The sequence below is a fragment of the Schistosoma mansoni genome, chromosome W (genome assembly GCF_000237925.1).
Source record: "Schistosoma mansoni strain Puerto Rico chromosome W, complete genome".
In the NCBI taxonomy this organism is placed as follows: Eukaryota; Metazoa; Platyhelminthes; class Trematoda; order Strigeidida; family Schistosomatidae; genus Schistosoma; species Schistosoma mansoni.
Genome location: NC_031502.1, coordinates 47,338,104 through 47,347,096, shown reverse-complemented (window position 1 = coordinate 47,347,096; position 8,993 = coordinate 47,338,104).

Here is an 8,993-nt window from a genome sequence, read left to right as displayed (position 1 = left end):
GTCGACGGAGCTATGGAGGTCAGCGCGCCGCAGACTCGACATTCTGACGGAGAGTTTGGCACAGACTGCAGTGGAAGAAGATTGCGGCTTGGCGAGCAGAACCACCGCATGGTCGAATGCTTTAAAGGGGGGACGAGTGTGGTGTGGTCTACTTATATCTATATAAGTAGTATATGGTGTTGGTCAGACATAGAATGTATTTTGCCAGAAGACCGATGTGCAAAGAACTGAAATGAAGCGCAATCGTTTGGAAAATGCATGAGCAATGAAATTAGAGAAGAAACAGAGAAGATTGAAACAATTGGTTGTTAATTTGCAAATTGACTGTTCATTGTTTGGTTATCAGAATTTACTGAGATAGTCTGTAATTTTTGCTTAAATACATTCGATTGTCCCCAACCAGTGTTTTGCTCACTACACTACCATACCAGGCAGGTTCGAGAGAAAATTCGTACTGTTTATTGTAGAGGAGCGTGACAACGGTAAGGTCTTTTCCACGAAGAACTAGCATCTCTAGTAATGCTGCCTTCTTACAATATAGGAAAAAAGTTAGAAAAGATCGTCCCTAAAAATTTCACATTTCACCTTACTCCACGGATTCCCGTATCCGGTAGTAACGTGTTTTAAAATGCGAAGCTAACACATCAATGACGAAAAGTCTGTATTTGTTACCGGACTCAAGCACTTGTCCCTTTGGATCCGAGGTCACCGCCAAACCACCTTCCTTTTCACGTTCTTCAAAAAGAGATATCTTTCCACGTTGTGGTCAACCGGGAAGTGATAACCTCCCTCTTACCTCTAACAACATCCGAGATCATCTTGTTCACGATAAAATCTCTCCCTTACCTCTTAACAATTATCCTACCCCCAAGAATAACCCTTCTTAAAAATCCTTATCGCCTTGTGCCACCAATTTTAATGATTCAAGTTCATGAAACATTATTATTGGTCTCTTGAAACCACACTCTGTGTTGGAGCGTTTGATATTCGAACCCTGTATTAGATAAGACAGTAGGCTTCCTTAGTCAGTACACTAGGGTCTCACATCATCAATGTATGCTGCGACTCCGAAGAGCACATACAGAATCCAAGTACAGTCATTCATTTGACCTCAACCTGTCAATATAAAGAATCAACGCGATCCACTCTTTGTGTATCTGGAGATCCCACTAAAATATCCTGTGACATCGCTAGTGTACATTAAGTTTAAAAGTAAGACAGGCTCTCCTAGACTGAATTACGATAGACAGTAGCTTGAGCGCTGTTCAACTAAACGAGACAAAAAGAACTCGAAAAGTTAGGGAGACACGCCTCTTTCTCTTCGTTGTTCCTGTCTATGCTACCATTGAGTAGAGCCCGGATAAAGTAAAAGACAAATTTTATAAGAAGTTTTCTAACCCGCCTCAAAAAGCTAAACACCCTAATGTTGTAGTAGTTTTGGGTGATTTTAATCCCTGAATAGGTAAACTAAACAAAACCGAAAGGCACAAAGGAGGATCTTGCGATTTCGTGGCTCAGCGAACAGATGATGACGACAATCTGCAACTATGCTCACATAGTCGTTCGTTTCTAGCAAGCTCCAATAAGGATACACATCATTTAAAATAGCAACCCTCACAATCGAATCAACGGTGGAATCAAAGTAGACCCGATTTCCATCACCTATCGTTGAAGAGGCTAGATAGAAGACTGCCACTCGTTCTCGAGCACATGTTTAGGACTCAGATCATGCTGCGGCACGAGCAAGTGTTCATCTGGGTCTCACTGGACGTCGAAAAGGTAAAGCTAGAAACCTCTTCAAGTTTAACTTTGTGATAAGAAAAGTCAGAAATATGTTTCAGGAACAATTAGAGAAGGAGTTAACCAACCATGAGAGTGAGGATGATATCCATAAATCTGTGGAAACCAGTAAAATCTTCTAGGGATTTGAACCAAGAATTTGGGAGACGTAAACGACGTTTATTGATCTGCTAGATGCCCAGAAACGCATCCCGTCTGGCTTTGAACACAATGAGGAGTGGGGGTAGCCTAAAGGTTATTTGATAAAAAGCCTACGCAATTATCATGAGCAATGGTGGGTAACGAAAGCAGTGGCAATGATTAAAGGCAGCGGCAATCGGTAACGCTAGACGATTGTTCAGACTTACCAAGAAAACGGGTATTAGAAATCCGGCTGTTAGTGAAACCATCTAGGAAAAATTGGGACTATTATTCACTTTCAGTCCAGAATACTGGACCGATGGTCAGAACTCTATGGAACAGTTTAACTGGCCTTCAGTTATCAACTACCTCTAAGTAAACTGAATGGTAAATTGATGTAAGCCCTCCAATTCTCAGCGAAGTTGAAAAGGTTATAAGCAATCTAAAGCTAGGAAGAGCAACAAAGCCTGGTGGACTAGCCTCTGAGAATTTTAAGGATGGTGGTTTAGTTTGAGCAGTTAGAATAACTGCAAGCCTGGCTAAAATCTGGGAGTCGGGCGTTATCTCATCTGACCGGTCTCGATCCGTGGTCGCCCCAGTCTATAAGTGTTAAAAAAACACTATATATTTCTTTGATGATTTTGATTATTTCCCTGAAGAAGTCCAGACAAGTTAGCTGGACGAAACGTTGGAATTATTTAAATTCCAATCGCTGAGACTATTTCAAATATAATTTTTTCACATATAATGAAAATCCTCTTGTTACAATCACAGAGGAGTCAGTTTAACTAGCATAGTGTCTAAAATATTTGCCTCAATAATGCTTCGAAACATAACTAGAGATCATGAAGAGCAAAGAAAAAAACTAGTTTGGTTTCAGACGTGGATGTATAAACCAAGTGCTCACTTTTTGTCACGTTCTGAAACATAGACATGTTTTTCGACATCCAACAACAGTTATATTCCTTGACCTTAATGCGGCGTTCCACCCTATTGATCGTAAGGTTCTGTGGTTGTGTCTATCATTGAAAGACGTAATAAAGAAGTACAATAATCTTGTACAAGCTTTCTACTCTAACACTACTAGTTGAGTCAGAGCTTATGGTGAACTTTCATCGGGATTGGTTACTTCAAGTGGTGTTCATCAGGGCTGCTCACCTTCCCCATTCTTGTTTAACTTTGTAATAGACGTGGTTTTAGATACGACACATTTACCGTGTGGTTCACTTGTTGATAATATAGTTCTGTTTGGTAAAGATGCGGACAAAATGCAGTCTTCTAACCGCCTTAAGGAACAATGGAAGCATGTTTAAGACGCAATTCCCTCTCTTCAAGTACAAAATGTTGCTTCAGGATCGCCTTGTGTCAGTGCCTAAATTAATGATAGAGAGGGAAGTAGTTGAACGCTTCGACCGCTTCACTTGTGAATCTCACGGTACTGGCGGTCTGGTGTCTAATGAAATCTCGTCACAGACTCAGACGGCTCGATTGGCTTTTGACAACCTGAGACACATGGTGTAGGCGAGTTTACTGCGCAGCAGTTAGCTTCGTTCCATCTTATAGATGTTAAACACGGTCATTAGCCATAAAGAATATTCGTAATTTACTAGTGTTCGATCTATAGGTGTGTTCGAAGCATTGTTCGTGTATTTTGGGACAACCATGTAAACAATGCCTTGGTTAGAAATAGCGTACTATGTAGGAATGACAAATCGATCTATGAGGTAGTAAGTCTCCATTTGTGGTTGGGATGTGTTAAGTATCTATAACCACACTTCCCAATTGGTGATTTCGTATGTTGTAGGAGTAGGTTGAAAGAATGCTAGGGGCAACCAAAACAAGATTTAACATCAGTCCATTAAGTCACTGGCAGTTGGATTGAGATTGATGTAAAATACCTCGTTGTGATTATCATAACCAGTGGTTAGAGACTGTATGACATAACTCATAATCGTTTGTAATGGAGAAAGTGCATTCATTCTTTGACATCCATCAGATTCTTAGCTTCTGAATTCTTTGATTTCATTTCACTAATTCCTATTTTCTTGAATCATATCTTCGATCCCTAATCTTTCCTCTTACAATTATTACTGCTTTCACTTCTGCCATTCTGGGATTCGCCCTAACAACTTCATACCGTTGTCCAGATGGGTTGGTGCCACTAGGACCAATATGCATGTGTAGCAGATTCTACGTCGCGACTGATCAATGTAAAACGCCTGACTTAACTATCTGAAAAATCTATCCATTGGTTGAAGCATATAGCTTGAGTGTTAAAACATAATTGATTGGAATTGGTTTTTTACTCAAAACACCTCGTTAATATTCACTCAGATCCCATCTGACACTAATTTGTTACATTTAAAATCATGTTGACTAAACACAACTGACAGTAGTGTTGAGATTTAACGAATGATATGCTATGTGCCTATGATAACATTACTAACATAAGTGATTTGGTGTTAGAGTTGAAGGTACAAAATGGGAATTGTTTTAGTTGTTTTTACTGGTTAATGTATGCAGAATACAAGCGAGAAACTTTATAATTACAAGTAGACAACTGTAAATATAAACTATCTAACGAACCTCATTATTTCCGTACACTAACCAATAACTTGTTTGTCTACCACAAAACTTATAACTTGACAATAGGTTCTGATATGGTCGGCTAAACATTCTTCATTGTCTTCCCATTTTGATCAACGTAGCATCTACCTCACATCACTCTGAGAAATCAATAAAATATTACTCAGTACCTCAATTCATTGCTGTTGTAGTCTTTTTTGGGGAACAAATTAAACGTAGTGTTTTTCTATAACATTGGAGCGCTGACTGCATACAAATAGTACAATGAAAGTATGGAAGATCAGTAATCTATAACTTGAAGTCTCGAGTTATTAATAATTTCATGAAGCAGTATGTAAGACTGTTTATATCACTTATAATATTCATTATTTAACATTAGTTATTGTCATAGCTACAAAATATTACAATGATATTTGTCTATTACTGGTTTTTTTTTTCAATGCACTTTATTATCTTAAATTGAGCACACATACCATAAACATAGTTTACTAAATTGAAAGATAACAAATCTGTCAAATTGAGACAGAAACTAATATTATGAAGTGAATAAACATAATGAATAATTTAGTAAATTATAACATTTAGTTTATTCATAACTTTAAATATAATAACTTGAATAATACAATAAATACATTAAAATGTACAACTGTAATTCAATGATCATTTTTATTTTTTTCTTTTAGTTTCAATTAATTCTTTATATAATATGACAGGTATTCATAGACTAATTTCATATGATTTTTAGTTCTTACTAGTGATAAGCATCATCTGTTACTGGGAGTATCGTAACTTACTGTCGTCTGATTACTGTTAGTGATTTATATGAGTGTTCATCAAGATATAAATTTTCTCGATAGACAAGACTGCTAGGTTACGCAGTATCAACCCATCCCCAACAAGCAGATGCCTTTCCTAACCGTCCATCAGGTCAATTTCAGCAAATTAATCCACCTTATTAAAATAATGATTTTTTGACTTTCAGAAATCCCTGGTCCTACTAGCACTATCGTTTGTTCAAGCCATAGCTCATACAATCAGTCACACTTATTAAGCCACAGTCCAGGTAAATCTAAAATACATAACATCGATAGCGAAGCTCTCAGTTTTTTTACACTTCATACTTCCTTTTAAAACCTATTACTTATCTATGCACGTCCACTTCTGAATAAAATTTCGACCTTAAGAAACTTGGCTTTACTAGAAAACTCCTTTTTCATAGTTGTCACTGAAACATGGAGCTCTCTCTCAATGTCTGATTCAGAATTAAATATCCGAAACTATCAACTCTGTCGCTGTAACAGAGAAACTAAACGTGGGGTTGACTGTTTTATATATATGCCTTGGATTCCCTAACAACTAATAAGTTTGAAGACAGTGTCCTGAGTAGTTTGCTTGAATCGGTCTGGATATCAGTCGACACTGTGAACCATAGTCTACTCCTGGGATGTATATACAGAGCCCCTGATAGTTAAGATAATGTGAATGATCTTATTATCAATGCATTTATACATACATATGGTCTAGACTTCAATGCTAAGGTTATCACTGGAGGTTTCAGTTACCCTGGGATAAACTGGAATACCGGTAGTTGTCAGTCATGTAGTGATGGATTATCAGTAACAATGAACATGCATTGCTGGTCACAGTGGGTTCGTACCCCAACAAGGGGTGATAATATACTTGATCTAATATTTTGTAGGGAAATCATCCCACTATCGATACAAATATACAATGAATTTGAAAGTAGAGACCATGAAATAGTAGTTGATACTCTCCCTATCAGTCCCTCTTATAACCACCCTATACAAAAAACCTGTTTATATACACACTACAGGTATGTTGACCGGGACCTCCTGCACTCTCTGGTCAGAATTAACCTTAAATCACCGTTCATTTTATTTTATTTATTTAAACACATATATATTGGTACAAAAGGGCACCAGATACATATGCGCCACACAAAATAATGAAAGTAGGAAGAGAAGGGATGAAAAGATAAGGCGGACTGAAATGTACAACCAGAAGGCTCTTTCAGTTAGGAAAGTTAGAACCATTCTTTATGTAGAGAGTAAAAGAAGGTTGCAGCAGGATCGCCACTGGCTTCTATTCTGAGCCATATCTGATAACGTCTCTAGCCACTGTGTTGCACCATCTCTCGGACCCTAACCAGGGAGTCGTGAAGGACCAACGGAAGCTAGCCCTTTGCAGCTCTCTTTCATGCCACGACACCATGTCATACACTGACCTCCTCTCCGCTTTTTCCAACCAGTCCCAGGGTCTGCAAATAATGCACGACGTGGAAGTCTCTGGGACGACATTCGTAAAACATGTCCAAGCCACCGAAGTCGGTGTTTCAAGATGGTGACACCGATTGAATTATCGTCTCTGCGCCCGAACACACGATGCCGAACCTCAGCATTACTAACATGGTGTTGCCACTGGATGTCAGCAATCCTTCGGAGACAACGATGATCGAACACAGAGAGACGTCTAACATCCTCAACTCGGAGAGGCCAGGTTTCACAAGCAAAGAGCAAAACTGCTCTCACCGACGCGTTGTAGATCCGACCTTTTACAGCCAGACTAACATCACGAAGGCGCCAAAGATGGCCCAGATTGGCATAAGCCGCTCTGGCTTTCATTATACGTGCATCAATCTCATCACTCACGCCACCACCAGCGCTTATATAGCTACCTAGATACACGAACTTCTCAACTACTTCGATCTCCTCACCATCCAGGGTGAGTACAGGATGAGAATCCTGCCAGTCTTGTAGGAGTACTTTGCACTTGGAGGGTGCAAAGCACATGCCGTACCTGCGGACACTGATCGCCAACTGATTAAGTGCTGATTGCATGCCTTGGGCATTATCGCACAGTAAGACAATATCATCCGCATACTCAAGGTCGAGAAGTCGTTCTCCAGGCAACATATCCACACCGCCATTACTTACATCCACCAGAGCTGTTTCCAGGATGTCGTCGATGGCAAAGTTGAAGAGGAATGGTGAGATCGGGCAACCCTGCCTAACCCCACTGCTCGAATGGAACAAGGGAGAAAGGCGGTTGTATGCCCTCACTCTGCCTGAGGTGTTCGTATACAGGGCCTTTAAGATGTTAATGAACTTCTCAGGCACACCCTTCTTCAATAGACAATCCCAGAGAACAGTCCTGTCCAACGAATCGAAGGCCGCCCTGATATCAAGAAACACTACGATTGTTGGCCTGCGATAAGTATGACGGTGTTCTAACATTTGGCGGAGGGTGAAGATGTGATCAATGCATCCTCGACCAGAACGAAAACCAGCCTGCTCCTCGCGAGTCAATCGTTCTCGGGTTTTAAACAACCTACGAAGAATGACAGAAGCCAATAGTTTGGACCCAATCGGAAGTAGACTTATCCCCCGATAGTTGTTACAGGAACAACGTGAACCCTTTTTAAAGATAGGGACGACTATTGACTCATTCCATGATGTTGGAACACTTTCTTGCTCTCAAACCTTTCCAAACAACACAGTCAATTCCTTAGTCAGAAAGTCACCACCATCTTTAAAAAGAGCCGGAGGTAAGTCATCTGGGCCCGGTGATTTGTAACGTTTCAAGAGTTGGAGTTCCTTGCGGACTTCCGCCTCGTTTGGTGGATCAGTCGTCACCGGCCATGGGGGGCAGGACAAGCTGGTTGATGTTGCCGGAGCAGCAGGCCAGTTGAACTGCCCTTCGAAAAATTCCGCCCATCGTCCAAGACGTCGACAGATGTTAGTGATTGGCATCCCGTCATCCTCGTAGATTGTTTCACTCACACCAGACTTCTTGCTGCCAGTGGCTCGGATGAGTTGGAAGAGCTTCCGGCAGTTACCAGATGCAGCTGCTGCTTCCATCTCATTAGCACGCTCCGACCACCAGGCTTCCCGGTCCTTGCGCAAGCTTTGCCCGATTTCATTACGTAACAGCCTTCGTTTGTGGTCAAACTCACGGTCACCCGGAGTGGACCGACGGGCTTCCATCAGTTGTAAGGAGCCAGAAGAAACCCAGTGCTTGTAAGCGGGACGTTTCGCGAAGCCGTAAGCGGCTTTACTCGCCATTTTCATGGCGTCGTGAAGATGCAACCAATGCTCACCTATACTTTTCGGTGGGGTGGTAGCTAGCCTAGAGGCTAGCTCCGCTCGATACTTACTTGCAACAGAAGTTGCAGCCAATTTACTAATATCAATCCGTTGGTGGTGGTCAATCCTTCGGCCACTGAAAAGTAAGGTGAGATTGGCGCAGACCAGAGCATGATCATACATCAACAGGATGTCAACTTAAAAAGTTCCCGGCTGATGCCTTTCAATGTTGTAATACATGTGAAAAATGTACTACCTAAACAATTTCCCAACTGGAAAACTTAAAACAATCGTATATCACACATCTTTATTCTACATTTAATATTACTATATATATATATCAAGCGGATTGTTTGTAATGTTAAGCGACTGTTTATCATAATG